The sequence below is a fragment of the Lissotriton vulgaris genome, chromosome 8, assembly GCF_964263255.1.
Source record: "Lissotriton vulgaris chromosome 8, aLisVul1.2, whole genome shotgun sequence".
NCBI lineage: Eukaryota > Metazoa > Chordata > Amphibia > Caudata > Salamandridae > Lissotriton > Lissotriton vulgaris.
Genome location: NC_141696.1, coordinates 1,553,490,276 through 1,553,518,025, shown reverse-complemented (window position 1 = coordinate 1,553,518,025; position 27,750 = coordinate 1,553,490,276). Strand labels below are relative to the sequence as shown.

At 50.4% G+C, this 27,750-nt stretch overlaps 2 protein-coding genes across 2 annotated transcripts in view; both read left to right on the top strand.

The window, feature by feature from the left end:
- Positions 1-4,001: 4,001 nt before the first annotated feature.
- Positions 4,002-27,750, top strand: part of LOC147700372 (uncharacterized) — an 83,277-nt gene continuing 59,528 nt past the window's right edge. Inside the window, 2 exon segments of the mRNA XM_086935724.1 lie at positions 4,002-4,065; positions 21,966-22,030. The gene's annotated coding sequence lies outside the window, so the exon portion shown is untranslated.
- Positions 4,014-27,750, top strand: part of LOC147700371 (uncharacterized) — a 401,830-nt gene continuing 378,093 nt past the window's right edge. The window contains exons 1-2 of the mRNA XM_086935735.1: positions 4,014-4,065; positions 21,966-22,030. The gene's annotated coding sequence lies outside the window, so the exon portion shown is untranslated. The remainder of the gene's footprint in view (positions 4,066-21,965; positions 22,031-27,750) is intronic.

Sequence of the window (27,750 nt, the reverse complement as noted above, 5' to 3'; positions counted from 1 at the left end):
TCCTGTGGTGTACACTACATAGGGGAGGTTGTGTGTGTGGGTAGTCCATGCCCACTTTTGGTTCCCAGGTATTGTCCTGTGGTGTACCTTACATTGGGGAGGTTGTGTGTGTGGGTAGTCCATGCCCCATTTTGGTTCCCAGGTATCATCCTGTGGTGTACCCTACACAGGGGAGTTTGTGTGTTTGTGGGTAGTCCATGCCCTATGTAGTGGTGTTTGTGGGTAGTCCTTGCCCCATGTAGCCCTATTTTTGTTCCCAGGTTTATTTTCCTGTGGTGTACCCTATTTAGGGGAGGTCTTTTAATCTCTGAGTTTTTACTCTGCGCTGTCCCCTGTTTTTTTTTGGTGGAGACTGTTTATGCACTATGTTCTGGTCACCATCGACCAGATCTCCTCATCGCTTCTTCCAAACCCCCCTGCCCACTCATCGAACCTCAACCAAGCAGCCATTAACCTCACTCAATGGCTAACCAACAGCGCCGACAACCTAGCACCTTTGAAAAAACGTCAAACCAAACTAGACAGCAAAAACGCCTCCTGGTTCAACGAGGATCTTAAGAAATCCAAGAAACTCTGTCGCTCCCTTGAGAAGGCCTGGAAAAAAGACCCAAACACCAGCACCAGGGACGCCTTCAAAAACGCCACCCGCATACACCACCAACTGATCCGGACTGCCAAGAAAGCCGCATTCAAAGACCGACTAGACAACAACGCCCACAACAGCAAGGAATTATTCAACATCGTCAAAGAGTTTACCAACCCCACTGCCAACTCCAACTACATCACTCCCTTTGCGACTCCCTAGCTTCGTTCTTCCACGACAAAATCGCAGACATCCACAACAGCTTCGACAACCAACCTGGAGACCAACCCACCCAACCTTCTGCCGTACCTTCACCCCCCTTGAACATCCTTAATGACTAGAACCCAATCTCCACTGAGGACACCATCCGCCTGATGAACTCCATCCACTCAGGATCCCCAACAGACCCATGCCCTCACCACATCTTCAACAAAGCAGACTCCATCATAGCACTACACCTCCGAGACGTCATCAACTGTTCCCTCAACTCCGCCACCTTCCCGGAAAGCTGGAAACACGCCGAACTCAGCGCCCTTCTGAAAAAACCCACAGCTGACCCCACCGAACTCAAAAACTACCGCCCTATCTCGCTCCTTCCATTCCCGGCCAAAGTCATCGAGAAAGCTGTCAACAACCAGCTCGCCGCCTTCCTCGAAACCAACAAATCACTCGACTCCTCACAGTCTGGCTTCCGAGCCAAACACAGCACTGAGACCGCACTCATCGCAGCAACAGACGACATTCGAACTCTACTAGACAATGGAGACACAGTCGCCCTCATCCTCCTCGACCTCTCCGCAACCTTCAACATAGTCTGTCATAGCACTCTGTTACAACGCCTCAGAAACATCGGAATCCAAGGAAAAGCACTGGAATGGATCACCTTGTTCCTTGCTGGAAGAACTCAGAGAGTCCGCCTCCCACCATTCAAGTCAGAGGCCACTGAAGTCATTTGCGGCGTGCCACAAGGATCTTCACTCAGCCCCACCCTCTTCAACGTATACATGAGCCCCCTCGCGGACATCGCAAGCCAACACAACCTCAACATCATCTCCTACGCTGATGACACTCAACTGATCCTCTCACTCACCAAATACCCTAACACCGCCAAAACCAACCTACATGAAGGAATGAAAGAAGTAGCCGAGTGGATGAAGCACAGCCGTCTGAAACTGAATTCAGATAAAACAGAAGTCCTTATCTTAGGTACCTCCCCCTCCGCCTGGGACGACTCTTGGTGGCCAGTGGCCCTTGGAAAAGCACCCATCCCGACGGACGACGCACGAAAACTGGGCGTCATCCTGGACTCCTCACTCTCGATGACCAGACAAGTCAACGCCGTTTCATCATCTTGCTTCAACATTCTTCGCATGCTCAAAAAAACATTTCGCTGGATCCCCACCGAAACTCAAAAAACGGTCACCCACGCTCTGGTTACAAGCCGCCTGGACTATGGAAACACTCTATACGCCGGTACCACCGCAAAACTTCAGAAAAAACTCCAACGCATCCAGAACGCATCAGCCAGACTCATACTAGACATCCCACGTAAAGACCACATTTCTGGTCACCTGAAAAACCTCCACTGGCTCCCCGTCAATAAGAGGATACCATTCCGCCTCCTAACCCACGCACACAAAGCACTTTACGAAATCGGACCCGAATGCCTCAACACACGACTTTCCTTCTACACCCCCTCCCGCCAGCTACGCCCTTCCAACCAAGCCCTTGCTGCTGTACCTCGCATCAACAAATCCACCATGGGAGGAAGATCCTTCTCCTACCTGGCGGCTAAAACCTGGAACTCACTTCCCATTCACCTTCGCCTCACTGAGAACCGCCTAGCATTCAGAAAGCAACTTAAAACCTGGATATTCGACATGTAATTCTCCACCCTTCTTCAAGCGCCTTGAGACCCTCTGGGTATGTAGCGCGCTATATAAATTAATTGACTTGACTTGACTACCTCCTTGTAACTCGTGGCCAGGGTTTCATGTTGGTAGGACTTGGTGCTGTGAGTTTATCATATCCTTAGTGTCAGCACGTCTTTATCAGGGTAGGCTCTAGTTCTTTGCAAAGTTTTTTTTTTCTTTGCTGAATTAAGGGGTTTGCTCTCTTTTGTCTTGAGTGAATTTTTACCCCTATGTGTCTCTCTCTAGCGTCTCCGTCTACACTCTCTTTTCTTCTAGGGTGTTTACCCTGTGGTGTACCATGTGTGGGGAGGTTATGAGTGTGACCACTTAGCTTACCAGCTTTGGTTCGTTAAGGGAGGGGGATGTGGCATGTTGATTTAGTTTTAGTTTTCTTTGCTCACATTTCTGCTAATGATACCTCATGCTATGAACATCTCGTTTGGTTCATTCTTGTTCTTTTCTGCTGATGTTGCATTTAGGTATCTTGCCTATTGTCTTCTCTGTGCTGTTCCTATTCCATAAGGGAAGAGGATGTGTAGTAAATGTCCTCTCTAATGCTCTTTACCTGATAGACTGTCCTATGTCATCTGTGACATAATAGAATGCCTGGGTGACTCTCTCTGGCTCACAGTGTCTCTATCTTCCTGTCTGTGGCAGTTGGTCATCTCAGGCTGAGCTGCTAACAGCTAGCTCCTGGTGGGGTTTTACCTGTCTTCCTTCTGTACCTGATATCCTGGAAGGAACTTACATTAAAGGAACTTATATCTACAGTGAACTTTGTCACTTCCTTTACTACATAACGCTTGTTCTTGTGCCTGAGTGTCTAGCACTTATTGCAGTATTATACCTCAAATTATACTTTGTTTTCTCTTGTAACTGCATACTTATCACTTTTTCCTCTTGTGCACTTTTTACTACCTCATGTATTTTGTTTGCTCACAATTGTCACTATTACCTTATGTAACGTAATGTCTGCTTTTGTAATCTGTTCTTGTGCAATGTTTTCTCATCATGTTTCATTTCTGTTCCTATTGTGAAGCGCTCTGACGCCTTCGGGTAAAGTCCGCGCTATATAAAAATGCATAAATAAATAAATAACTTTGGAAATAAAGTCTACTTACCCCACTGCATCTGTGTAATGCTTCTGAAGCGTCTAAGAATATGGTGTCTTCAAAATCCAAATAAGTGCATTACTTTACTACCTAGAAACGTTTCAACTTCATATGTCAGATCATATCCTTTGCATTGAGAAGTATGTATTCAATTTAAAGTGAGAAACATTTCTGCTCTCAAGCTCGTGTTGATGGCATTAGTGCACTAAGTTTAGTCCGTTGTCTCTTTCAGTTACTCTCAGCCCTTTGGTCAGGTGATTTCCTCTTCCGGGTCAGCGGGGGCAGAGAAGGCACCAGCAGTGAATGCCGTCACTTCCGGCCTCTTCCTCGGCTCCAGCAGCTGTAAGGGTGGAAGGATCCTCGGTCTGTGCGGTGACCTTCACCCTCTGACCCCGGACGTCACCACCGGCCTCGGATTGTCATCTTCTCACCGTCCCAGGCCGCGGGCTCTGCGCAGGTAGGAGTCTTCAGTCCACCCCCCCCCCCCCCCTTCAGACAACCTGAACTCTGCACCCCCGGGCTGCGGCCCCTTCACTCCCCCCCCGGGCTGCGGACCCTTCACCCCCCCACCCCTCCTTCAAGCCATGCCCCCCCCCTCCCGGACTGCGGCCACTCCCACCTCTCCTGTGCAGCCTCTCCCCTTCCCTCCTCTCCCCCTCTGTCCTACTTTACCTCTCTTACCATCCCACCTGCAGCCTCTCCTCTGTCCCACTCCTCATCTCCCAGTGCAAAGAGTGGGATGCCGGCGGCAGTTTTCTTACTTCCTTGTTGCCCCTCAAAATATCTAGCTTTAAGTTTTTCGCTCTTATAACAATTCATCAGTTTAAATTCAGGTTCATTTTTTAAAGTACGAATCAGTCTATTTGGCCCTGTTACAGTTTAAGCATACACGAAGTCTGTGGCAGGCATGTTTTGATTAATTTAAATTTCAGAATGAGAAGAAAAGCAATCCCCGGGTTCAACTTAAATCACACAATGAATGAATTGTGTTTGTCTTAATTGCCTTGAATGATGTTTGGCAATTTCCAGCTCCGTGCAGGTAAAAGCCAAGCTGTGAGCATCCCATGAAATATTCTACTCACATACCCTGCACTAAAGCCAGCCTTGGCTATCTATCTAGTGACATTTAAACTGCAGCAGTCATTAGGCATAAATTAGCTTTAGCGCTGACTGCTTGAGCAGCCAATGCAGTCTTTTTGTTGCAACCAGACAGAAACAAGGAAAACCTATTCTAATACTTCTTTCTTGGCCTTTCATCATTAAGAACTACATACAAAATAAGCGCACAACTAAACTAAAGATGATAAACCACACATGTTAAAGAAATTAATGGGAAATGCTTTTTTTATGTTACCGTTCTCAATCGTCACTTGGTTAATGCAATCACTGCAGAGATTTTGTGTGTAATGGAGAGAAACAGAATGGAGCCTTGGTTGACACAGTGGGGTACAGTGACTTTTGTAGTATAGAGCTACAAGGTGGTAGCCTGCAACTGAAAGCACAATGAAGATGCACCTTGTTTGTTTGACACACTGGATCTATTTGGCTGCGGGCGGCTCTGAGGAGCCTTTAAATAGACAAAAATCAAGCGCTGGGTCCAACCTCTCATGGATCCCGCCACCTTTTGCTGTTTTCCTGCTCCCTGAAACTGGTGATGTAGGTGCCTAATCAGTGAGCTACCATCAGACATACACTCCCCCACGCACTCCTGTGCCCCTTGACCCTGGATCCAGGGGGTGCATTACACTCTTGTAGCGCAGCTAAGGTCATCCGCAGTGCTGAATTTGTGCCGGTGGTTGCCAGTGGACACCACTGCCACTTATTCTTTGGGACCGGAACTCTTTTCACACAAGCAGCAATCCTGGACATAATTTTCAGTGTTTTACATATTTAATTTTTTACAGGTATTTTCTGACACCCCAAGCATCATATCGTAAGTGTTATGTCATGTCATTATGTGACGTCAGCGTCATTATGACGAGTCATTCCCTCCTCCTTTGCCTGTGAGCGCCCTGTCTAGACCGGGTCTCTGCAATTGCACCACAGCCTACCCGTAAAGCATGACTGTAAGCTGTCATCAGGAAACATTGACTCGTAAAACAACCACGCCATTGTCCTGTTCATTTCTACACATGCAATGCACTGGTGACTTATAGCACTGCTTTGTCATTTCATTCATCACTCCTCGGGTTCTGCTCCCGCCACCCCTACTTCACTGTTTACAGCCCGCAATCATTTCAATCTCAAATGTGCAGTCCATCCGGGAGGTTCCTGACCCCATGCAAGAGTGGGGGGTCAGGAGGTCATTGGTGACACCCGGCATAATTTCTTGATAGCTCATGGAACCAGATACAAATACTTTCTCATTGGTCAGCCGCTGACCCCTGATGCGCTGTAGCCCCTCTATAAAAGAACCTTAAAGTTAAACCACCCACTTAAGCAGTAAGTCACCTTTGGCACAGGTCTTACTCTATTTACTATCAGGAAGGTGGATTTGTTGTGCTTGATCTCATTAAAATGGAAAAGGTTGAAAGAGTGGTGCTGCCTGGCCTTGAGAAAGGAAAGAGCCTGCTGTGATTTAATGCAGTTCTTTGTTCATATTAGGTGTATTTTTCCAAATTTCTATTCTTTGTAAATCTAAACATTTAGGTGGAATAAATGGCTCGCTCACCCCTTTTCATTGCTGCATAGCACAACACAAAAAATGAAAATGCACACATACACACCCAGAAAATATGGGAATGAAAATCCTAAAGAAAATAAAAACCAGCAGCTATGTTGACCTGGACTGTGCAGAGAAACTACCCTCATGGATGCTGTGTGTAATTATAGGGTGCAGACTAGTCAGGGTCCTATCTGTTCCAGGGTGGTAGTGTAGTAGCACATATAACGCGCTTGATAACCATGACAAGGTGTCAAAGCACATTTTCAAAGGACGTAGCACATTTTCCCTGTGGTTGTGCTATGGATTGAACTTCCTCAAGTATATATGGGTAGTGTATTGTTGACCTGGTTCTGGTCATTGTAACTTGGATTTGATGCGAAATGGGTGAGAAATTAGTCAGTTCAGTAAGCTTTATTTGGTCTGTGTGTATCAACCATGAAAGCAAATATACATACACAGATACTAAAATCCAATTACAATTTCATAAAAAAGCAGCAAGAAATACAATCACAGTTCATAAGTACATTAAAACACCATAAATTTTCAAGCATGAATTAATTTTAAAATAAATGTCGCAACATAAAAACAAATCTCGGGCTCTTAGTGTAAACAGTAGGATCATAGCAGCATTGCTGGTTATAACATTATATTTCTTAAACAAAGGTTTTAAATAGGCCCAGGGGCCAGAACCCCTGCATCTTTCTCCCCAAACCAGTACTGTTACTCCAGCTTACAGCTCAAACTGCTAAACAGCACTCTGGGAGCAACTTATATCCATTCCATTTTGCCTGAAAAGTTTCCTGAAAGGTGCCCTTATTGCAGGTTTAAATTTTCTTCCTATATTATTGCGCCCACCTCATCTAATCTATATTTTAGGTTGCCTTTGTAGCAAGATCTATGTGGGCAGCACTATCAGGCCACTGAAAATGAGGATCCAAGAACACACACGTGCGATACGGAATGGTGATCTTAAATGTCCTCTCACTTTCCACATGCAGGAAAATCATACAACCTGCAATGACATCTGGTTCATGGGAATTTACCACACTCTGGCTAACCCTAGAGGGTGGGACAGGGAACTGTCCCTAAGACAAAAGGAGGCAGGCTGGATATGTAAATTACGTATTGTGTAATATGGTCACAATAGTGATGATGAGCTCCTATATTATCTGTAAAGACATGACCATTACTTTATTCCTCAATCAATCAATCAATCATAACATTTGTATAGTGCGCTACTCACCCGGAAGGGTCTCAAGGCGCTGGGGGAGAGGGGTCTTATACTGCTCGAAAAGCCAGGTCTTGAGTTGCTTCCTAAAGGAGAGATGGTCCTGGGTCAGCCGAAGGTGGATGTGGAGGGAGTTTTAAGTCTTGGCTGCCAGGTAGGAGAAGGTTCTTCCTCTGGCAGTGGCTCTGCGGATGCGTGGTACGGCGGCGAGGGCGAGGCTGGTCGATCGTAGCTGGCGGGTGGGCGTGTAGAAGGTCAGGCAGTTGTTGAGGTACTTGGGGCCCAGGTCGTGGAGAGCCATTGTGTGTGTGGGTGAGGAGTCTGAACGTGATCCTCTTGCTGATGGGGAGCCAGTGCAGGTCTCTCAGGTGTCCGGAGATGTGGCTGTGTCGGGGGACGTCGAGGATGAGTCGTGCGGAGGCGTTCTGGATGCGTTGGAATCTTTTCTGAAGTTTGGCCGTGGTCCCGGCGTAGAGGGTGTTTCCGTAATCCAGTCGGCTGGTGACGAGTGCCTGGGTGACCGTCTTCCTGGTTTCGGTGGGGATCCATCGGAAGATCTTTCGGAGCATGCGCAGGGTGTTGAAGCACGATGATGAGACGGCGTTGACTTGTCTGGTCATCGAGAGGGAGGAGTCCAGGATGAATCCCAGGTTACGTGCGTGGTCCGTTGGCTTGGGAGTGGTGCCCAGGGCAGGGGGCCACCAGGAGTCGTCCCAGGCGGAGGGCGATGATCCCAGGATGAGGACTTCCATCTTGTCTGAGTTCAGTTTCAGGCGGCTGTTCTTCATCCACTTGGCAACGTCTTCCATCCCTTCGTGTAGGCTGGTTCTGGCGGTGGCGGGGTCATTGGTGAGGGAGAGGATCAGCTGGGTGTCGTCGGCGTAGGAGATGATGTTGAGGTTGTGTTGGCGTGCGATGGCTGCGAGGGGGCTCATGTAGAATTTGAAGAGGGTGGGGCTGAGTGATGATCCTTGTGGTACGCCGCAGATGACTTCGGTGGCCTCGGATCTGAACGGGGGGAGGTGGACTCTCTGGGTTCTTCCGGCAAGGAACGAGATGATCCCCTGCAGTGCCTTCTCTTGGATTCTGATGTTTCTGAGGCGCTGCACTAGGGTGCGGTGGCAGACAGTGTTGAAAGCTGCGGAGAGGTCCAGGAGGATGAGGGCCGCTGTTTCCCCATTGTCGAGCAGGGATCTGATGTTGTCAGGGGCTGCGATGAGGTCGGTCTCGGTGCTGTGGTTGGCTCGGAAACCGGACTGCGAGTGGTCGAGGGATCCATTCGTCTCGAGGAAGGCGGCAATCTGTCTGTTGACGGTCTTCTCGAAAAGGGAGGAGCGAGATGGGGCGGAAGTTCTTGAGGTCGGTGGGGTCCGCTGTTGGTTTCTTCAGGAGGGCACTGAGCTCGGCGTGCTTCCAGCTCTCCGGGAAGGTGGCGGTGTTGAAGGAGGTGTTGATGATGTCCCGGAGTTGGGGTGCGATGATGGAGTCGGCCTTGTTGAAGACGTGGTGGGGGCAGGGGTCGGTTGGGGATCCGGAGTGGATGGTGTTCATCGTGCGGGTGGTGTGTTCGGTGCTGACCAGGTCCAGGCGCAGAGGGTGGTGGTGGGGGGCGTTGGTTCGGTGGTTGGGTGCGTGGTAGGTGCGCCGAAGCTGTTGTGTATTTCGGCGATCTTGCGGTGGAAGAACGAGGCGAGAACGTCGCAGAGGTCTTGCGAGGGAGTGATGTCGTTGTTTCCGGCGCTGGGGTTGGAGAGCTCTTTGACGATGCTGAAGAGTTCCTTGCTGTTGTGGGCGTTGTTGTCCAGTCGTTCTTTGAATGCTGTCTTCTTGGTGGTGCGGATCAGCTGGTGGGGTTTGCGGGTGGCGTGCTTGAGGGCAGTCATGTTGTCTGTGGTCTGGTCGTTGCACCAGGCGTTCTTGAGGGTGCGGCAGTTCTTCTTGGAGTTCTTAAGTTCGTCGGTGAACCAAGAGGCTTTCTTGCTTTCAGGTCTGCTGGGAGGGGTCTTCAGTGGTGCGAGGTCGTCTGCGCAGTTGGTGAGCCACTGTGTGAGGTTGCTGGCTGCTTCGTTGGGGTCCGTTGTGCTGGCGGGAGGGTTCTGGCTGAGGGAGGTGGTGAGCTGGTCGGCGGTGATCTTGTTCCAGTTCCTGCGAGGAACCTGTTGCGGGTGGTGGTGGGTCATGGTTTTTCTGAAGCTGAAGTGGACGCAGCTGTGGTCAGTCCAATGGAGTCCGGTGGAGTGGCTGAAGGAGATGTACCTGCTGGAGGAGAAGACTGGGTCCAGCGTGTGGCCGGCGTAGTGGGTGGGGGTGTTCACCTGATGCTTGAGTCCGAGGTTGGCGAGGTTGTCCAGCAGGGTGGTGGTGTTGCTGTCCTTGTTGTTCTCCAGGTGGAAGTTGAGGTCCCCTAGGAGGATGTAGTCAACGGAGGGGAGGGCGTGTGGGCTGATGAAGTCTGCGATGTCTTCGCTGAATTGTGTGCGTGGTCCCGGGGGTCTGTAGATGAGGGTGCCTCTGAGTGTGGTCTGGTGGTTGGTGTGTATCTGGAAGTGGAGGTGTTCGGCGGCGGTGAAGGTGTCGTCGGAGTTGGTCGTGATGCGGATGGTGTTCTTGTGTGCGATGGCGATGCCTCCTCCAGTCTGGTTGACGCGGTCCCTCCGGGTGATCTTGTATCCGTCCGGGATGGCGATGTCGGGCGCTGAGGAGGCGTTCATCCAGGTTTCTGTGAGGAAGGCGACGTCTGGTGATTTTGTGTCGAGCAGGTTCCAGAGTTCGACGGCGTGCCTGTGGACGGAGCGGGTGTTGAGCAGGATGCTCTTGAGGTGGTTGCTGCTGGTGCTCGGCTTGGCGGGTGTGGTGCAGGTCCAGAGGCAGGTGAACTTGCAGACTTTTTTTTTTTTGGTGTAAGACATTTATTTTGAACAAATGAGATAGAAGATGCACACTGCGTCGCGCCAACAACCCGGAGGCAGGCCGCTATCAGGTATAGAATGCACAAATATCAGGAAAATAGAATAGGGGCCGTCATCCGGCCGTTGCCAACATTCCCAGGCATACAGATAACTCAATAACATTTTAAACGTATGCAGTGCAACTTCAGCGAGTAAACGGTCTTACTTTTCTCTCAGTGCGTTTGACATTTAAAGGCATCAGGAATCAATTGAGCCGCCTCTGGGCAAACAGCGGTCAACGACCAGCTGCAGCGGCATGTGGAAAGGATGCGTCTAACAGCACCGTTTTTCTCCCAACATATCCCACCAACAAACAAAAACCAATAACATCAATCATAGGTGCAAGTACGTAGAAAAACAGCCATACAACATCCCAGCCATCAATAAGGGCCCATGGACCCGCGCCAGACCGTCCCGAAGGAGGGCGAGCCACAGTTAGGGCGGGTGTGTGGCGACATCTATTCTGTGCACGAATAGGCTAGGGGGCGGTGGGGGGGGGGGAGGGGTGGGAGGGGTACGAATGAGGCCGCGAGAGGGCCAGTGGGAGAGGGGGGCCAGAGTCATATCCAGGGGCAGCGGGGGCCGCAAGCGCAGAGCGTGTGTCAGTGCAGGGCCGGTCCGCGCCAGCGCAGGTCCATGGGACGACAATCACTCAGCCACGCAGTGTACACATTCAGCCCATATCATCCGAAACACTCGTATCAGGTGATGTACCCGGGGTGTCCGAGCTCGCGCGTTCTCTAGTCCACTGAATAAATGGGTCCCATATATCAGTAGGTCTGGAAGCGGTGGGCATAGTCTCCCAGTAGTGCGTCAGTTGGGTATGGCCGTATGTCACATCCCTAATCCAGCCCTCGAAAGAAGGGAGAGCCGACCTGCCCGGATATATGATGTTACAACGCGGACTTTTACTCCTCATACCGTTACAACGCGGTTTTTACAACGCGGATCATGTAACAACGCATGTATTTACAACGCATTTTTTTACAACGCAGGTACCTTTACAACGCAGACCATTACAACGTAAGTATTGGTAAGTATATATTAATAAGAATAATATAATAGTAACTTAATTTTAAAAGTATAATTTAAGTATAATTTAATGTAATTTAAAATAATTTAATTTCCGTTAATTAATTTAAATTTAAATTAATGTTACTTTATTTTTACCATGTACCACTGTACCCCAGAAACTCTAAACTGACCCTAAACACCCCAAAAAAAATAAAGTAATTTTTTAAAATATAATTAAAATTAATTATTGTAAATTTAAAAAACTTATAACTTTATTTTTACCCTGTACCCCTGTACCCCAAAAACTCAAAACTGACCCTCAACCCCAAAAATAATGCAAAGTAATTTAATTTAATTTATTTACTATTAAATAATTTAAATTAAAAATAAATTTAATTTATTTTTACCCTGTACCCCAAAAACTAAAAACTGACCCTGAACCCTAAAAATACCCCTTTACCCAAAAACTAAAAACTGACCCTGAACCCTAAAAATACCCCTTTACCCAAAAACTAAAAACTGACCCTGAACCCTAAAAATACCCCTTTACCCAAAAACTAAAAACTGACCCTGAACCCTAAAAATACCCCTTTACCCAAAAACTGAAAACTGACCCTGAACCCTAAAAATACCCCTTTACCCAAAAACTAAAAACTGACCCTGAACCCTAAAAATACCCCTTTACCCAAAAACTGAAAACTGACCCTGAACCCTAAAAATACCCCTTTACCCAAAAACTGAAAACTGACCCTGAACCCTAAAAATACCCCTTTACCCTAAAACTAAAAACTGGCCCTGAACCCTAAAAATACCCCTTTACCCAAAAACTGAAAACTGACCCTGAACCCTAAAAATACCCCTTTACCCAAAAACTGAAAACTGACCCTGAACCCTAAAAATACCCCTTTACCCTAAAACTAAAAACTGGCCCTGAACCCTAAAAATACCCCTTTACCCAAAAACTGAAAACTGACCCTGAACCCTAAAAATACCCCTTTACCCAAAAACTGAAAACTGACCCTGAACCCTAAAAATACCCCTTTACCCTAAAACTGAAAACTGACCCTGAACCCTAAAAATACCCCTTTACCCAAAAACTGAAAACTGACCCTGAACCCTAAAAATACCCCTTTACCCTAAAACTGAAAACTGACCCTGAACCCTAAAAATACCCCTTTACCCAAAAACTAAAAACTGACCCTGAACCCTAAAAATACCCCTTTACCCAAAAACCCAAAACTGACCCTAACCCCTAAAAATACCCCTTTACCCAAAAACTTAAAACTGACCCTGAACCTTAAAAATACCCCTTTACCCTAAAACCCAAAACTGACCCTAACCCCTAAAAATACCCCTTTACCCTAAAACCCAAAACTGACCCTAACCCCTAAAAATACCCCTTAACCCCAAACATATAACATTTAAAATTTAACTATATACTTACCAATACTTACGTTGTAATGGTATGCGTTGTAAAGGTACCTGCGTTGTAAAAAAATGCGTTGTAAAAACATGAGTTGTAACAGTATCCGCGTTGTAATGGATGCGTTGTAACAGTAGTGCGTTGTAAAAAATGCGTTGTAACAAGTGCACACCGACCTGCCCCAATGCAGTGCGATCTGTCGCTTGGCGTATAAAAGGAGTAATGCATGCAGTTTCCTGTCACAGGGTTCAGTGTCTTTAACGTAACCTAGCAGACCTAGTAGTGGGGTCGGCGTGTCGTTCCTATGTGTGATTTGATTGATGGCTGTGAAGACCTCCGACCAGTATGCACCCAGCCTGGGGCAACTCCAAGCCACATGGATAAAGGACGCACCCTCCCCTCCACATTTCCAGCAAGAGGCGTCTGCACGGATTCCCATGCGGTGTAATAGTGTCGGCGTGCGATAATACCGGTGCAGGAATAGGTGAACTTGCAGACTTGGCAGGTGAAGGGTCCGTGGGTGCGTTTCGGGGTGGCTCGGTAGCAGGCGGGCTTCGGGTCGGGTTTGAGTGCGTTGAGGGTGGTGGCAGCGTAGTTCCGTCGTTTGGGCTGGCATCCGTGGGGGCCAGGGGTCCTAGTGCTGGGCGCGGTCCAGGCGCGGATGGGCGCAGACGGGCTTGCCTTTGGCGCACAATCGGCGCGCCCGCTGCGCATACGCATTGACTCCGCCATAAATGGCGAAGTGGGAGGGAGGAGCAGCTGGGAGGCGGGAGCGGGGCGGCGAATTGGGGTACAGAAAGAAAAAGCGTCGGGCCGCAGGGGAGCAGCGGCGGGGGGAGAGGAGAGCGGGAAAAACGGGCAAGGGGGCAGGGTCAGAGGACACAAAACGGGCAGTACAATGAGCACAGAGACAATGCAAAATACCAAATACAGGAACAAAATACAATACTTAGCAGGGGCGGCGACAAAACACGGGCGGAAACCGCCGAAGGAAAACCAAAAGCTCAGCTGCAGGGCAGCGGCGAACTCGAGGCAGCAGCGGGGAGCCTGGCACACTCACGGGGAGTTGCGCAGTGTGTAGAGCGACCGTCCCTGAAGCAGGGTCAAGGGTCACCTCTGGGTCATCTCTTCTGCGCTGTATGAAGTAAAGAAATGTTGCACATACTCATACATGTAAGAAAAATGTATATATATCCATGAAATCGCTTGTATGTTGAAACATGTTTTTGATGTGCCTTTAAAAATAAAACATGTACCATTGATTTCCTAACACCACAGTCCACACTGATCTGACAGGGATGTAAGCATTTTATTGTCTGAAGGCATTTTTTGACACATTGTACTGTTATTGTATATATGATTTAGATTGTTTCATACTCTTTTTTTTTTTTTTTTAAATTTGTTTTTATTGTTGCATCAATTAAACATACTCAGCAGTTCAGTCATTGAGAGGTGCGGTGTCAACATTTCGCCACATTCTCTCAGAATCGCAACATTTTCTTTTTTTAAAGTAAACAACAAATAACATTCAGGTGTATAGCTTGGTCGTACTGAGGCATATTAAGTGTATAACATCATTCTAGGTGTGTCGGACCAGCGGGCCATTTTCACCACCCCCCGGGATTCTTACCGTGTTTTACGCCAGACGGGCGTGGGAGGATCTAAGCAGCCCGTGCCCATATCATCCTATCCCTCCCGCACTTCCACATTTACTCTTCGTCATCCCCCTCCTCTGAACTATCTACGTCTTCCTCTTCCGGTAGCGGTTCACAAGGTTCCCCCCTGTAGGGGTTCCATGGCAGCCATATTTTGTTCCATTTACGTGGATTTGCCCTCTGCTGATATACCGCCCGCTCCATCACCATGAGTATATCCATATTTCTGCACCATTGTGTCAAAGTCGGTGTCTCTGATGCCCCCCATTTTTGCGCAATATCTCGCTTCGCTAACATCATCCCTATAACCACCCATTGCCTCCCTTGTAGTGTCAGGTTGGTCGGGCCCCACACATTTAGCAGACAAATTCTAGGATCAGGAGTGAACGGGAGTTGTAGCGTCTGGGCGACCGTGCGTGCCACTCGCTTCCAGTAATCTATTATGTTCGGACAGGACCACAGGGTATGGAACAGCGTTCCCTCCTCCCCACAGTTTCGCAAGCAATATGGGTGATCTGCCCTTTGGAATTTGTGTAGGGTGGTGCGTGTGTAGTACACTCGGTGTAGTATCTTATATTGTATCAGTCGGAATCTTGCTGAAATTCCCGCTTCTCTAGGTGATGCCATTGCGGCATTCCAGTTTGCCTCATCCAGGTCACCAACATCATCCTCCCATTTCGCTTTCAATTTCTGTAATGGGTCAGGCAGGTTATTCACTAGCTTGCGATATGTGAGGGATGTGGCGCTAGCTTCCATGTAGTCAGTGAGTAGTCGGTCTTCTAAGGGGGCCGATTCTGGGACCTTAGTACCCGGTGTCAGTGCACCCAGTAATGCATGTCTAATCTGTATGTACCGATACGTCTCAGTGGTGCTCAGCTCATACTGTTCTCTCAGAGTGTCAAACGGAACCACCCCGTCTCTTGTCCACAGATCACCCACCGTGGAGATCCCTATAGTGTCCCAGTGGTCAAATCCTTTACTACGTCTCAAGTTTCCCAGTGACCTGGAATCCCACAAGGGTGTAAGTTGTGTAATCACCCCCCCCCCACTTCAGACGAGATTGAGCTTTATGCCACAATATCACAGTGTGCTTAGTCGGTCCGATCAATTTTGCCATCAGGCCTCTGTTATAAAGCGGGGCCAGAAGTGTATGAGTGCCAAGCTGCCGTCTGTCCGCCACGTACGCTGGGTCCTCCTGCGGTGCATGCAACCATTGGTTAATCACCTTGAGGTGTGCCGCCCAGTAGTACAACTCCAGGTTCGGGAGCGCGATTCCCCCACTGTACCATTCTCTAATCAATTTCATCTGCGCTACCCTCGCCGGTCCATCACCCCACAACAGGCCTGACAGTTGCCCTGTTATCTGTTTGAAAAAGGAAGGCGGGACCAGTGCCGGTGTATTTTCCAAAACATAGAGGAACCGGGGCAGTGCCATCATTTTGAAGAGCGCCGCTCGGCCCAATAACGTCAGTGGGAGTGTTTTCCAGTGGCGCACGTCCGCTTTCAATCTATCGAGCAGTGGCCGTAGATTCATATCCTGAAAGGTCACGTGATCCCGTGTGACCTGAATCCCCAGGTATCTAAAGGAAACGGCCTCTATCATCAAGGGGCAGTCCACCTCCAGACGTGGCGGGGTCCCACGCAGCATGAAGAGCACCGATTTCATCCAGTTAATCTTGTACCCTGATGCAATTCCCTGCCGCTCACACAATGCCAGTAATACTGGAATCCCCTCTGCCGGGTCCGCTAGGTATATTAGCATGTCATCTGCATATAATGACACTCTGTCCTCCCATCCCTCACCCCAGGTAATGCCCCGCAGCAGCGGCGTAGTCCTAATGATAGTTGCCAAGGGTTCCAGTACCAGGGCGAACAACAGCGGTGAGAGTGGGCAGCCTTGTCTCGTGCCCCTTGCTAATGGAATGACTCTCGAAATGTGTCCGTTTGCCGTCACTCGCGCCATAGGATTCCTATAGAGTAGCCTGATCCAGGCTATGAATTTTGGGCCGAAGCCCATATGTTGTAGGACTGCAAAGAGGTACCGCCACTCCACCAAATCGAACGCCATTTTGGCGTCCAATGAGAGGATTGCTGCATCGGTTGTCAACAACGGGGCCCTCGCACTCGTTATAGTGGAAATGGCTTGGCCTCGGAGAACCGTTTTATAGGCTTCCCATAGGATCGACGGGGATGCGACCGAGCCATTGTTCTCTGTGAGATAACACCTTGTCGCTGTTTTTAAGAGCTTTGGTCACCTGTGGGACCCTAAGGTAGCCCGGGAATATCGGGTATATGCGCTTTTGGGACCGCTCCGGGTTGGAGAGAGTCAGCGTCAATGGGGAATGGTCCGAGACACCTCTCGGTTTAATTTGTACGTCGTCGACAGTAAGCTGCCCGTGCCCCGGTGTAAGGAAGTAGTCGATTCGTGACAGACTGTCATGGACCGCTGAATGGTAGGTGTAGTGATGGTCAGTCGGGTGCAGGCGCCTCCAAAGGTCTATCAGGCCTTGCGCTTCTAGGAAGTCGTTCAGCCGGGAGGGCCCTGGAGCCTGTGTTCGTGTCGGGAACCTATCTAATATATTGTGCGCCACTGCATTAAAGTCACCCCCTACTATGAGGTCACCTTCTGGGAGCTCCAACAGAAATTTCCCTAGTTCTGGGAGGGCTATCGTGTGCAGCGCTGGAGGAATGTACACCGAGACCGCATTCAGCTGTCTCCCCTCCCATTGTCCCAGTGCCGCTGCGAAGAGCCCCTGTGTGTCTACCTTCGTGGATTGGAGTATGAATCTGGAGGATCGGTGCATTAGTATTCCTGTCCCACGGGAGCCCCTCGTGAATTCCGAATGGGCGATCATACGGTAACCTTTCCTGTCTAAGGCATGTGTGGCTGTGCCTGTGAGGTGTGTCTCCTGCAGTAGGACCATGGCCGGGTTGAGCCTCTTTATACTGTGTAGCACCAAACCTCGCTTGACCTTGTCCCCCAGACCTCTCACGTTCCAGGACATAAGTTGCAGAGGTGCCATTGGCCCTGTCCCAGGATCCCCCCTCCCCATGTCATCCCGTGTAGTTTGTGTCATTGCTTCTGTGGTTGGGAAAATCTAAGTACCATAGAAAGTGCGATCCAAGACCTCGACACGAGCTCGCCATATTCAGTGTGTGTGCCTCGTGGTTCCAATCTACACCTGCAAAACAATTCAAAAAAACCAAACCCCCCCCCACTCCCAACTCCCCCCCCTCCCTGCCCCCCTGCTAGACGGACCCAAAACTGCCCGCCCCCCCAACTTAGCAGAGTGCCTGACCCAAACCCCAAACACAGTACTTGCTCGTCGGGGTGAGGGACTCTCCGGAGTCGGCGGCCTCCCTCCATGTTCACGGAGGACCTCCGCCCGGTGTCCTTGACGGCCCGCCCGGCCAACGTTACATTTATTCTAGTCTAGTAAACTCGGGAAGTCATTGTTCGTCGTTGTTCTCAGTTTCGTGGGCCTCGCTCAGCGGGGATTGTGGATCCAAGTCTCTTCCGGATGTTTGGGAACCTGAGCGGGATCCATCAGTGCGGTACTTGTTTGGTCGAGTGGAGCGGCGAGGCAGGCCCGTCTGTCTCCAGCCTTCCAGCCAGTCGTGTGCAGCCTCCGGAGTGTCGAAGAACCATGTTTTGTTGTCTGCCACTACTCTCAACTTGGCTGGGAAGAGCATGGCATAGGGAAGTTCTCTCGCTCTCAGTTCTTTCTTGACTTCAAAGAATGTCCTCCTCCGACGTGCGACCTCCGCCGTGTAGTCAGGAAAGAACGCCAGGGTGGAATTTTGAATCTTAACCGGGGGTGAGTTTCTCGCCGCTTGCAGGATCGCGTCCCTGTCTCTGAAATTGAAGAGTCGTGCAATGATAGGCCGCGGTGCCACGCCCTGCTTCGGACGTCCTCCCGGGACTCGATGCGCTCTTTCCACAGAGAAAAAGGTGGATAGGCCCTTGGGTTTGAGTTCTTGTTCGATCAGTTTCTCCACGTAGAGGTCCATCGCTCTCGTGTCCTCCGATTCCGGAACCCCTATAATGCGGATGTTGTTCCGCCTCGAGCGCCCTTCCTGCTCGTCCAGCTTAGCACGTAGGTCTCTGTTTTCGTTCGAGATTCGTTCAACACTGATCTGGAGCTCCGAGACATCCTCCACTAGAGACTTGGTCACCACCTCCATCGAGGAGACTTTTTCCGACATCTTGTGGAAATCGGCTCTTATCAGTGTGATTTCTGCCGATATCGATCCCACCGTAGCCTGTACTTGCGTCAGGGCGCGCATAACGTCCTCAAGGGTTGCTTTTTTGCCTCCCGCCTGGTCGGTTGTCTTGTTTGCCTGTGTTTTAGCGTCCGGTGGGAAAGCGGACGGTTTGTCATATGCGTATTTCTCGAGTCGTGCCTGCGCGTTGCCTCCCTTTGGTCCCTTGCCCGCCATGGCAGCTGCAATCGCACTAAGGTGATCGTGAGCGGAGATTTCAGGGAGCTGAGTCCCACCAGAAGGAGCCCCGGTGGAGGCCCGCCGTTGCGTCAGCAGTCTCTGGATGTGGTTGGGTCGAGGGAGTTATTGTCAATGAGCTTGTCCCTTGGTCTGCCGGTGAGATTAGCGGGTGAGGCTGTGTCGCCGCGTGGTCCGCCGGGCCCGTAGACCCGCTTCGCTGACGTAGTGGAAATATCCAGTGGTCAGGGTGGCGTGTGTGTCCGATGCCTTTGGAGAGCGCCTGAACCGCCCCACTTTTGGCCCTCGTATGCTTGGTGTAGTCCCCGATGCCTCCAGGCCCCAGCCGGGTATGTGTCAGCTGCACCCAGGGGAGCGCCCACCGAACTGTGTAGCAGAGGGGACACCGCGGTGCCCCTCAGTGGATCCGGACCTTCTCCTGCAGCGCCGGATGTCCAGCTGCGCCACGTCTCAGCGGTACAGTCGAGATCTTTGTACCCTAAGAACGGGGTGTGGGGGCCCAGGCTGATCGGAGCCGTGCAGCTGCCTCCGCGATGTGATCCCGCTCCGGCGTGGTAATGGCCGCCTCAGCGTCTCCCCTCGAGAAGCCGGCGTCTCTCGCGTCAGGCCCTCCGCAGCCCAAGTGGCGGCTGTTCCTGCACCCGGGATGCCAGACTCAGCACTCCGGCAGAGTTGAGTCCCCGGTTCCTCCGGTGATCGGGCGGCAAGATGGCGGACCCGGACCTCCTCCACACGGGTCCGGCTGCCTCCGTGCAGAGGTCTGGTTCGGTCCCCGCACTCACCGGGCAGTAGTCGGTGTCGGCCGGTCTCTCACTCGCCTGCCACAGAGACGCCGGCGGCCGCGCTGAGTTGCGAGCCACTCTCGTCCCCGCTGCTCCGTTGCGAGCGACCACTTCCGGCTCCTCCACGCTCAGTCCGCAGCACTTCCTGTCGGCCCTCTCACGCCAGGCAGGACCCCGGTCCCAGTTTCTTCCACAGGCCAGAGCGGGCGATACGGGTAACTTCGCTTCCCGTAGTCGGATTTTAGATCTGGTTGCTGTCGGGCGCGCCGCCCGGTCCCGGGCTTCAGTCCCTGCCCGCAGGGCGAAATTCTATGACGGATTAATGATCGGATATGTCCGGAGGCCGCTTCAACCGCGGAGCTCGCCCTCTAAGCTGCCACCATCTTAGGCTGCTAGCCACGCCCCCCTCATACTCTTTTTTTAACTCTTTCTCATTGGGGTTATCTTTCGCTTTATTTTTGCTTTTCCCTGTTTGCTCCCCCGCTGTCAGTGACGTGACTCTTATGGACCGCCCCTGCAAAGGTTATATTCCTTCTTTCTTCTCTTAATGGAGGTATTGCTCCCCTATGACCTGACTAATTTCCTTCACGGGCATCATGCCCCTGTCCTGTACAGTCTCAGGTCTGTTTCTTGATTTTACATTTGTGCCACATTTACGCAACTGTAAGATTCATACATATTGCCCTTGGTTATTCGATTGATATCCTGAGGTTTATCACATGACCATTTGTGTGTTTTTTCACACGGATGTCTGAGGGGATTGTCTGTCATCAAGACACAGTGGATACCATTCAATCATGGCGGTCATAAGTTATATGCTGTGGTTTCACCAGGTTACGCCTGGGATTTTCCCACAGGTACCACACAACATATTCCTAAGCCTCGTAATATGGAGGTTTTTTGATTTTATTAATTTTTACTACAAATCAAGCTTGATGTGCACATCGGGTCTAAAAGTATACTGTTAGGTGAATTTAGTTTAAATATATATTTATTTTTTGTTTAAATATATTTGTAAGCAACAAATGCTATTGCCGGTAAATACGTGTTCTGTATTGGAACGCGCTCCGGAAGTATAGGACATTCACCATTTAAACATAGCGGCCCCTGTTCTACTATGTGGGACGGCACATAGCTCGTCTCAGAACGGAACACACCATATCACAGCTGTTTCACCTTTTGTAGTTAACACAGGCTACAAGTATGACTGTGTCCTTTGCCTTCAGTCTTTCCTGAGTTTGGAAGGAGACAACATCGCGTTCCTGCTCTCACATGTATTATGGTAGGTCTTCGTTGCACCAGTTTTTATGTTTTGGCACTGGGTGTTTATTTGTTTTTGTTGTTTCGGGTTGATAATTTTCAACTAGGCAGGGGTGACCCTGATGCAGTTTCCTCGTGCTTGGGGTGTCTTCTTTAGACACTTTCACTCTTCCCCATTACCACTAATAGTTTTGAGGGTTGTGAGTTGCAACTGGGGCTATGAAATTATATAGCAGCATTAGTTTAATTCACATAAGCTGCTACTAGACATATGTGGAAACTATACCCTGTTGTGATTTACATAGGGTAATGAAATGTGCATTATATAAGATACTGTTGCTCCTTGGCCATAGGTGTGGAACTGTTAATTCATCCACTTTGGCCTACTTTGACTCATGTGTAATTAAGCTCTATTCCTTTTGACTGTTTATCTTCACCTCAACCCGCTAATAGTGCTAACGACTTTGATCTCAGATAGATGGATTCCATTTTCCTCTCTAAAATCCTGAATTTTACCTATTCTCTCCGTCCTCCTTTCTCTATCCTCATTTCAGAATAAATTGCATTAAGGTGCTTGGGGGACACAGTAACTCTCCTATACACTCTGTATGTAAACTAGAGTCTGGTATAGGGAGCACTATAGTGCCTTATACCATGTATTAAAGATACGAAATTGGATTCTATTGTTTGTATGTCTCTCACCTGAAGCGCTGTCCTGGTGGGATATTGTTATATGTCATATTATTCCTTTTGTACGTCTCATGTGGAATAAGCCTTTATTTTACACCTGTTTTTCAAAAGTATGTAATGTGCACACCAGTCCTGTCATAATGTATTTGTCTTTTGAATGTATTGCATAGGCTGTGTTGTTTAAATGTTTTTATTCTACTGATATATGTGTATATATTTGTTATTCTACAGCCCTGAAGAAGTCCAATTTCTTTGGACGAAACACGTTGGACGATCGACTTGAACACTTTATTTTGGTATGTCTAATTAAATTACGACTAAATAAAAAGGATAATGTAAAGAACAACCTTGGACATAGATCTCATAATTGTGTGATATTGTTCATAAGGTGGTGCACCATCCGCTCTGTTTTGTTCAACATTGTAAAGTCCTGTTGTGTGGACTGCACCGTTGGGGTGCTTGTAGTGTGTGCACATTTCCTCACACATACACATCTGGTGATAGCAGGTTAGGTGCTAGTCTCCATAGGGTTTCACTGTCAACAACTCTATATAATTTGCCAGTCACTTCAGTTGCAGTCTTGACCTTTTTGTGGTGATTTGTCAAGCGGGAGCCAAGAGAAAAGAGGGGGTTCCAAAATGCTTTTCCTACATTTTAATTTCCATAGAAAACTTTAGACATTCCTACAGGCGGAATTGCTTTATACCAAATTTGGCATAAAAGTTGCTCTTGGTTCAAAAAGTGCCCTTTTGTTAAATGGTGTAAATCCATTCAGTGGTTGCTCTGAAATGTAAAGATTTTGAAGATATACAACTGAGGCCGCGGAGGATCTGTGACCCTGCTCGATCTCATTCCTGAGATCTGATTGGCTGCCAACACTTCATACCAGGAAGTGTTGGCAGCCATTTTGTGACTCGGTTGAACCGAGTTACAAGAAAAACGTTAAATAAAGAAAGAAAAGGGGACAGGATAAGACTCCCTAGGCCTCTAGGCCTTAAATAAAAAAAAATAAACGCGAGTCATGCTGGATCTGTGACTCCCGTTGACATTTATGAAAAAACGAAGCACAGGGTCCTGCGCTTCGTTTGAAATCAGGTCCCGGGTGAGTCAGGTCCAGAGGCTTATATAAATATAGGAGGGTGCACACGGGGGACCCCCCTCCTCAGGACCACCACCTCCCCGGGACAGTGACACCATTATTAGCGGGGGAGCCTCTCAGCTCCCCAGATGCCCCGGGTAGTGCCAATCAATCAATCAATCAGTCAGAGTACTTTTAGAGCGTGCTACTTACCCATGAGGGTCTCAAGGCGCTGAGGGGAGGGGGTGCTGCTACTACTCGAAGAGCCAGGTCTTGAGGAGTCTTCTGAAGGCCAGTGGGTCTTGGGTCTGCCGTATGTGGGTAGGGAGGGTGTTCCAGGTCTTGGAGGCGAAGTAGGAGAAGGATCTGCCGCCGGAGGTTGTTCGTTGGATGCGGGGGACAATGGCGAGGGCGAGGCTGGCGGAGCTGGAGCGTGGGGGTGTAGAAGCTGAGTCTGTTGTTAAGGTAGGCTGGTCCGGCGTTGTGGAGTTTTTTGTGTGCGTGGGTGAGGAGCTTGAAGGTGATCCTCTTGTCGACGGGGAGCCAGTGTAGGTCTCTCAGGTGGGGGGTGATGTGGCTGCAGCGGGGGACGTTGACGATTAGTCGGGCGGAGGCGTTTTGGATGCGTTGTAGTCGTTGTAGGTGTTTGGCTGGGATTCCTGCGTAGAGAGCGTTGCCGTAGTCCAGTCTGCTGCTGACGAGGGCCTGTGTCACCGTTCTTCTTGTTTCGGTCGGGATCCACTTGTAGATCCTGCGGAGCATGCAGAGGGTGTTGTAACAGGAGGAGGAGACGGCGTTGACCTGCTTGGCCATGGAGAGAGAGGAGTCGAGGATGAATCCTAGGTTGCGTGCATGGTCTGTGGGTGTCGGAGCTGCTGCCAGTGTGGTCAGCCACCAGGAGTCGTCACAGGCTGAGGGGGTGGGTCTGAGAATGAGTACCTCTGACTTGTCCGAGTTCTGCTTCAGACGGCTGTTCCTCATCCAGTCGGCGGCGGCCTTCATTCCCTCGTGGAGGTTTGTTTTGGTGGTGTGTGGGTCCTTGGCGAGGGAGAGGATGAGCTGAGTGTCGTCGGCAAAGGAGATGATGTTGAGGTAGTGCTGGTGAGCCACTTGTGCGAGGGGGGCAATGTAGATGTTGAACAGCGTCAGGCTGAGGGATGAGCCCTGGTGTATGCCGCAGATGATGTCGGTGGCTTTGGATCGGAAGGGTGGGAGGCGGGCGCTCTGAGTTCTGCCAGAGAGGAAGGACGTGGTCCAGTTAAGGGCCTTCTCTTGGATACTGGCTTCTAGGAGGCGTGTCTTTAGAGTGCGTTGGCAGACCGTGTCGAAGGCGGCTGACAGGTCCAGGAGGATGAGGGCTGATGTTTCGCCGTTGTCCAGTTGGCGCCTGATGTCGTCTGTGGCAGCGATGAGGGCTGTCTCGGTGCTGTGGTTTCGTCCAGACTGGGATGGTCCAAGCTGTTGTTGTCTTCCAGGTGGTGGGCCAATTGCCTGTTGATGATTTTCTCGATGTCCTTTGCTCGGAACGGGAGCAGGGAGATAGTCCGGAAGTACTTGGGGTCCGCCTTGGGCTTCTTGAGGAGGGCGTTGATTTCAGCGTGCTTCCAGCTTTCCGGGAATGTTGCTATTTCGAAGGAGATGTTGATGACCTTCTGTAGTTGGGGTGCGATGGCTGTGTCTGCTTTGTTGAATACGTGGTGTGGGCACGGGTCTGACCTAGATCCTGAGTGGATGGAGTTCATGACCTTGTGTGTCTCGTCGTCGTTGACCTTGGACCAGGAGGTCAGGCGGATGGCGCTGGTGGTGTTCGCAGGGGAGGTGGAGTCTGGTGTAGTCGGGGCGGTTGTGGTGTTGAAGCTGTTGTGGATGTCAGCGATCTTGCGGTGGAAGAAGATGGCCAGCGAGACGCACAGTTCTTGTGAGGGGGGATGTCGTTGGCATTGGCGCTGGGGTTGGAGAGTTCCTTTACGATGCTGAAGAGCTCTTTGCTGTCGTGTGCGTTGTTATCCAAGCGGTCTTTGAAGAAGGATCTCTTGGCTAATCTGATGAGGTGGTGATGTCTGTGGGTGGCGTCCTTGTGGGCTGCGAGGTTGTCCGGTGTGCGTTCGTGGAGCCATATTTTCTCCAGTTTCCGGCATGCGCGTTTGGAGGTCTGGAGCTCGTTGGTGATCCAGGTGGCTCTCTTGCTGGCGTGGCTGTTGGAAGGTTTCTTGAGCGGGGTGAGGGTGTTGGCGCAGTCATCGATCCACTGTCTGAGCTTGTGGGCTGCGGCGTCTGGGTTGGTGGGTGGGTTCTGGTTGAGGGTGGTGATCAGCCGGTCTTCGGTGACTTTGCTCCAGCAGCGGCGAGGCAGCTGTTTGGTGCGGTGGTTAGATTCTTGAAGGTGAAATGAATGCAGCGGTGGTCGGTCCAGTGGAGTTCGGTGATGTGGTCGAAGGCGACTTGGGTGCCTGTGGAGAAGACGGAGTCCAGCGTGTGGCCGGCGGCATGGGTGGGTGCGTTGACAAGTTGTTTGAGGCCGAGGTTGGCGAGGTTGTCGATCAGGGTGGCGGAGTTGGCGTCAATATTGTTCACCTCCCCGGGGCACAGAAGTCTATGCTAAATAATGTGGGGGAGGCCCTACAGTCTCCCCCACTGCCCCAGGGCACAGGTGTCAATACCAAATAATGCGGGGGAGGCCATGTGGCCTTCCTGCTGCCCCGGGGACCACCACCTGCCCGGGGCTAAATGTAACAGGAATGAGGGGGGCCATCTCCCCCACACAGCCCCAGGGACCGCCACCTCCCCAGGGCTACAATGCAATATTAATGCGTTATGGGCTCCAATCCACCAATTCAGCCTCAGGGACTGCAACCTCCCAGGAGCAAGTCTTTAAAATTGAATACGGGGGCCGCCACTGCTCCGGGGACCACCACCTCCATGGGCCTTAGTTAGGAAAGGAGGGGGCCCGCGACCCCCTCATGGAGCCCTACATGGCCCCCAGGGATAGCCACCCACCAGGGCTGAAATCGGCCCAAGAGGGGGGGCGCGCGGCTCCCCACCTTTATAGGTCGAGCCTCGCAACGCGTGCATGCTCTGCTCTAGAAAAACGACCTCTTGGAATCAGTCTGGACTTTTCACACACCTGTGTGTGTTTTTTGTTGTTGCTTTTTCTATTGGGCTTTGAGTGCGAAGACATCACGCAATTGGGCTAAGGCAGGTGCATGTCCCACCTTTCCCACAAAATGTATCCGCCTACGGCTACGAGCAGGGTAGTGCAGTGTGCCATCTGTTATTCGCGTGCAGCGGCGCACACAAGCACGCGCACCACTCCCAGGCTTGTTTACCTCGCTAGAGTAACACTTATTTCACAATGCACTGCACTTGTGCCTTTGCTCGTGCACTGAATGCGCAAGCCAAGGGCTCTCTCCGTCTTTCATCCCACATCTGTGGCCCAGCAATAACATCAGCTCTGACCAAGAGCCCCAGATGAAAAATAAGTTTCATCCTCAGATTGCGCTGCACCGCTCTGAGTCACAGAAATAGCTTGCTTTTTGAAAACAATGTAGATACAGTCCTGGCGCCATGTGGAGGAACACAGGGATATTACTGGTAAAGCATAGATCTGATATCAGCCTCTTAATACGCACTGATGTTCCGGGGCCTTTGTTTCAGTTTCCTTTCACTGCCTGGGCTCGCGCGCCACCCTTACGTGTCTCCTCTCATGTCTCCGCTTCACCCCTCCTATCCTCTTTTCATGTCGCGACATCCTCGGAAATAATCCTCACCGGCTCTCTGTCCTGCCCTCCCCTCCACTCTCCATATGAATCATCTCTGCCCCCACCCTCATTCCCTTTCCCCACTTCCTGCTCCGTTACCATTCCCTGGCTCCACATCACTAATCCCCACTCGCCCCCTATCGACTGACCTGCTCTCTGCCTGTCTGTGATTACCCAGCCTCTCTCCTTCCTACACACCTGTCCTCCCGCCCCTTCCCTCTCCTCCTAGCCTCTGATACGCTCTCTGTCCCTCCTCGTGATTCTCTTTCCTTCCCGTGCTGTCCCCCTCCACTTTCCTCCTCCTCCTCATAGCCTTTTATCCCCTCCTGAACACCTGCCCTTATTCCCCTGAACCCTGATAATTCTCTCCCCTACCATCCCCTCATATCCCCTCCACCTGACCCCCTCTCACAGACCCTCTATAGAGCTCTCCTTCGGATTCCTTCTCCCACGTTCCACCCTTCCTCTAATCCTCTCTCACGCCTTCCACCTCTCCAAATATCCTCTCTTCCCCTCCTCCTCTCCCACACTTTCCTCCATCCAATACTCCCTACTTCTCTCCTCTCTACTGAACATCCTCGCTCTCCTCCTCTGGATCCACTCCCATCCTCACGTCCTTGTTCCATCTTCTTCCCGCCTCTGATCTCCTTACCTCTCTTTTCCCCATACACCTGCCCCCACCCCACTAGTTCCCTCCCGTCCCCTGTACTGCTTCTAATATCCTCTGCTCCCCCCTTCCTGAAGAAGTGTCCTCCACTCACTCCACGTCACTCTTTCTTTCCAAGAATGCCATGTGCTTGATGCATGGAAAACAGCCCAGGTCATCCCTTTGGAAAAAAAAAACAATGTCCACATCTCCCAACTTCAAAATCTTCGTCCCATCTCCCTTCTTCCCTTCTGTTCGAAAATAGTGGAAAAAGTGGTAAACGGGCAGCTCTTAAAATTTGTGGAGGAGGAATACCTCCTCCACCCCACTCAATCGGGGTTCATAACCGGCTACTCGACGGAGTCAGCCGTCCTCTATTCCACTGAGTGCCTCAGACAGATGGTGGATGAAGGACAGACAGCAGCGTTGGTTTTATTAGACCTTAGTGCAGCTTTTGACACCGTGCTGCACACAACGATGCTGTCTCGCCTCTCCGATATGTGAGTGGAGGGATCTGCCCATGCCTGGATTAAA